At 45.4% G+C, this 5,251-nt stretch overlaps 1 pseudogene; it reads right to left on the bottom strand.

Moving 5' to 3' along the window:
- Positions 1 to 611: 611 nt before the first annotated feature.
- On the bottom strand, positions 612 to 2,002 carry LOC127646603 (uncharacterized; annotated as a pseudogene).
- Positions 2,003 to 5,251: the final 3,249 nt, after the last annotated feature.

Below are 5,251 nucleotides of genomic sequence, written 5' to 3'. Positions count from 1 at the left end.
GTGATGTCTGAAAGGCTTGGATGAATAGCGGGGTTGAAGGCAGAAGTAGATGGGGCGAATTCCGAGCACCTCAGGAAGCCAAAAAATGCAAGGAGGAACAGGGACTCCAGCGTTTTGTCAACCAAAGGACTCAAGTAGCCAGAGTGTAGCATGAGGATGCATTGACTAAGAAGGTCTGAAGATAACAGCAAGCGTTTAGAGAGGGGGACTGGTTCGTGTTTCCGTAGACCTTTGATGAGCATCGACACGTGAGAATGAGAAATGGAGAGGCATGGGTTGCCGGTAGCGAGTTTGTGGATAAAGTTGATTCTGGATAGGTAGGTTTGAATGGATGAGCATCGACACGTGAGAATGAGAAATGGAGAGGCATGGATTGCTGGTAGCGAGTTTGTGGATAAAGTTGATTCCGGATAGGTAGGTTTGAATGGAATGGGCATGAGTGACAAAGTTGCAAATGGACCAAACCTCTGTCAGGGGAAATGGGAGTCCGTAGAAGGTGTGGTATGTCTTGAAACAGTTCCAACCAGTCAGGTAAGCGGAGAGGGTACTCTGAGCGAGGCCGTCGAGGATCGCTCCCCGTGAAGCGCTTGAAAGATCTTCCAATTGTGGATTTAGTTGAAGATGGAGGCTGAAAACGGTGGAACTGGCGTGGGATGGATATCTGATTCTGGAGCCAAGGTTCTGAACTTCTGGAAGGAAAAACGAGACAAAGAGTCAGCAATCGTATTGTGGTAGCCAGGAATGTGAGCTGCTCGAATGAGAAACTGGTGTTGGGCGGATATTAGTGTTAGTCTGCGAACAAGTGGCATGATGGCTTGAGAACGAGATTGGCCTTTATTTATGATTTCGACTACTGCCGAGTTATCGGAGTGAATGAGTATGGAGTGTCTGGACCATTCGTGCCCCCAAAGGATGGCTGCTATGATGACGGGATACATTTCATAGAGTGCGGATGATGGGGGAAGGTCTGATTGTTGGACGAAGCGTCTAAACTCGGGTGGCCATTCGGAAGCGAACCAACGACCGCTGTAGTATCCCCCGAAGCCGGTGGAAGGCGCTGCATCTGTGTACAGCTGAATGTCTTCTGGTTGAGTGATGTAGTCATTATAGAAGAAGGATATGCCGTTCCATGAAGATAGGAACTTTTGCCAGAGGTGCATTTCCATTTTACAAGCTTCGTCCAGAGTGACTTTGTCATGGAGAGAGGGGATTGTTGCTGCTTTTGTTAGGAGATTGGAAAGGAAACATTTTCATTGGGGAATTATTCTGATGGCGTAGTTAAGGTGACCAAGGAGCGCTAACAGTTGTTGGTTTGTGCACCTGACTGCTAGAAGATAATTTGATAGGAGCAGTGATATGAGATGTATTTTCGTGGGAGGCAGAGATGCTTGGAAGGTGACGGAGTCTAAAGTGATACCTAGAAACTCGATAGAAGTGTGTGGCCCTGAGGTTTTCTCTTTTGACAGGGGAACGCCAAGTTCGTAAAAGATTTTGATGAGGGTGGAAAGCCCTGAGTGGGGAGGTGCTGATGGGGGTGTGATGATGAGGAAGTCGTCGAGTAGATGGAGGACGTAGGGAAGCTTGTGGTTATTGATGAGGATCCAGCATAAGGCCTCTGAGAGAGAGTCGAAGATCTTGGGGCTGCTTCTACAGCCGAAGGCAAGGCGCACTGCAAAATAATAGGCTCCTTTGCAGAATATTCCAAAGTAACGCCAGAAATCTGGGTGAATGGGCATGACTTTGAAAGCGTTGGTGATGTCTGCTTTAGAGAGGCATGCTCCGTGGCCTGCCTTGCGGATGAGAGTGATGGCGTGGTCGATGGTTGCATATTGCATAGAGAAGTTGGGGGCTGGAATGATGCTATTAATATAGAAACGTTAGTGCCGTGGGGGGAAGAGAGTTCGATGATTAATCTCTTTTTTCCAGAGTATTTCCTAGTGGCGATGCCAATGGGGCTAACGCGGAATGGAGAAAATTGAGGCTCTTTGAATGGGCCTATCATGAAACCTTGCTGGACTTCTTTGGCTATTAGTGTGTCAACGGTGTCTGACTCAGAGAGTGCGGACTGCAGGTTATGTGGGGAACAAAAATATATATTTCTATACCTGGATGGAAACTGTTTTTGAACCCATTGGTAAGGAAGTCAACAAACTCTCTGTCGGGGTGATCCAGTAAGGCGGTGGCTAGGGCTTTTACCTTAACTGGTGTACTGAGATACTTAAGTAGTCAGTCTGGTAGAGCGGTTGGGTTGTGGGGGCAAGAGTTCCTTGCGTGGGCACCGCCACAGAAGGAGCAGGTGTGAAGGAGTCTGCAGTTGGAAAGGGAGTAGCCAAGGTGGTTGAAGTTGTTACATACCATTCTGCCTCCTTGATAGAGGATTGGTCGTCCTCTTTTGTCGATGCTTTTGGGTAAGGGAACGTGAGCTGTGGGGCATATATCAAGGGTTTTGAAATAATGGGAGGAGGTGGGGCTGCTGTAGATAGTCGGTTGAGTACCGAGTTTTTGTGTGCTGAGGAGGGTTGAGAGTGGAAGGGTGTGATGACAGTGCACGCTGAGGCTGGATGTGATGGTGCTCCGCAGAGCTCACAGGAGAGTGAAGTGCGGGCTGCGAAAATGCGGCAGTAGAGTTCAGCTTCGAGGGTACCCCAGTATCCTTGGTTGAACTGTTTTAACCGACCTGCTGCTTGAGTGGGGAAAAGAACATGGTAGTTGTAGAAGCCTGTCCCTCCAAAACATATGGCCATGTCTAGTATGACTGATAGGTAGTTGTCTAGCTCGGTCCTTCGATCTGGATAGACAGAGCAAATTATGTTGCGGTAAATCGAAAAAGCTAAAGCAAATTCGGTAGGACAGAGGTCTTTAGAGCGGGAATTTATTGTGTGGCTGAGCTGCATTAAGCCTAGACTGGTTTGCAGCTCTCTGGGCTGGCTGATATTTGAGAGGGATGGCTGAAGAAGTTGGGCTAGGTCGGTGTAGTTACCTGATAGGATTTGTAAGCGTAAGGATGAAGAAAGGGGGAGGGTCGATGAATTGATGAAGCTGGGCGAGGAGGTGGTGCTGCTGTAGTGAGGGTATACGGGCTACTGTTCATTGGCAGGATGTGAGAGTATTGGGAAGGGGTGGAGTTAGGATGGGTGAGGGAGGGGAAAAGGGGTGGATTAGTTGGAAAGAAAGAAGAAATAGGATGAGGTTGAAAAGGTCCATTGAGGGGTAGATTTCCAGGGTATACTGCAAAGGAAACTTGATTTGGGTAGGTTGATGGAGAGGAACTAGGAATGACAGGAGCCATGCTGCCATTAACGGCTGAAGGAAGGGTAGAGGAATGGATGGTGGGATGAAAGGATGTAAGTGCGTTAGGCTAGGGATGTGTTGGGGGCTCGGGGTTTGTAGTTGCTGATGGGTTGTTGGATGCTGTATAAAGTTGAAATAATCTTGATTTATTGTCGGAGCGGCTGAAGCAGATGCCTTTATCCTTGAGAGCTCGCTGAAGGCGGGCCACGGTCCAATCTTTAATGCTGTTCTTTGGAGACGTGCCATGAACACGAACGCGAGCTCGCCTTGGAGGACTGCGGGTGGATGAATGAGAGAGATGCTGTTCACGAGGAAATCGATCGTGACCGTGCCTGTGGCGATCTCTGATAGTAGCTCTCGTGAGTGGGGAAGAGCGGTCCTGTGATCGAGTCGGGGTTGGAGAAATCTCCGACAGTGAGCTTGGATGGGAATGCCCGCGGGTTTGAGGAATAAGAACGGCGGAGCGCAGCCGGTGTGGAATTTGGCTGTGTGAGGACTGTTGGGACGATTTCCTGGGTGAAGGATCGTTTGTTCGAAATAAATCTTCGTCTGATTCGGAAGGGTTGATCTGAAGCTCGGGATCCATGGTAAGTGAGACCGTCGAGAAACTGAGACAAACGGAGCTGAGGAGGTTGGTTCAGTATAAGTGCGTTGATGGCAGAAGCTGATTGGTTGAGGCGTGGTCCGCTCCCGAACTTTAGTTAACTTGTTAACTTCATGTATTTGAGTAAAAAACTTTTTTGGGGTTTTATTCTATAAATTAATGACAACATTTCCCCTAAATTCTATTGTAATTTAGTTATTTGCAGGAAAATGACAACTGGTAAAAAAAATAAAAAAGGCAGTATTTTCAGACCTCAAATAATGCAAAGGAAGAGTTCAGAAATCAATATATGGTGAAATAACGCTCATCTCCAAATCACAGTTTTCATGCATCTTGGCATTTTCTCTACCAGTCTTTCACATTGTTGTTGGGGGAATTTATGCCACTCCTGGTGCAAAAATTCAAGCAGCTTAGCTAGGTTTGATTGCTAGTGGCCATTCATCTGTAATGTTGCTGGCAGGCAATGACACAGGAGCAAATGTGTAGAAATTGTAGAAATCCAGGTGCAGATTATTTACAGTTGAAGAATCCAACGTGAAGTGGAACAAAACCAAAACATAACTTGACTGTACTTGACTTGACATAAACTATGATACATAAACATGGACTTGACTTAACTTAACTTGACATAGCATGATAACATTACACTAAACAATACTCGACAAAGGACAATGGCAAACATGAGATCAAATATTGTAAGTGGACGTCACTTTGCTTGTGTCGTTATTATGAGTTAGTAATGTCCGGGTAAAAGACATGCCCCGGAACTGATATAAACAAGCTCAGTGGCTCCGCATGCTAGAGATACATCCACACCGGACCAGGGAGTGTTTCGGCGCATGCAGTCTGTTTGTTTTAAGGAATGGCGAGGATTAGATGAAGTTTTCCCAACCCTCTGTTGAAGGTACGTGTGTATTTTGATTTGTTGTTGATGTTGTGAAAAATGTATTGTGTAATGCAAATTTAAGTAGTGTGGAAGATGTGTTGTTGTTAATGCATGTACAGTATTTTAAGGTTTATTGTGGCTTTGTTTGTTTTAGTTTCACGGTGCGTGATGGAATAATAAAGATATTTTATTTTATTTTGACCAGGGAGAAATGTTGTTAGTACTTTAAAGAATAATAAAAAATATCAATACTCAAACAAATACCTATAAATAATAAATTAATAGAAACTGATAATTTTGCAGTGGTCTCATAATTTTCTTAAGTACCTTTAGTCTCTTTTAATTTTTTCCAAATCTGTATACATCTTTTTGTCTCCTTAAAGGTACAAAATTGTACTGAAAACAAGGGTACCAATGACAGCTTTGTACCATAAACGTACCCTTTTTTTCTGGAGAGCACAAGACTTTCT

This window comes from Xyrauchen texanus, chromosome 7 (genome assembly GCF_025860055.1).
Source record: "Xyrauchen texanus isolate HMW12.3.18 chromosome 7, RBS_HiC_50CHRs, whole genome shotgun sequence".
In the NCBI taxonomy this organism is placed as follows: domain Eukaryota; kingdom Metazoa; phylum Chordata; class Actinopteri; order Cypriniformes; family Catostomidae; genus Xyrauchen; species Xyrauchen texanus.
This window is presented reverse-complemented; position numbering and strand designations above follow the sequence as displayed.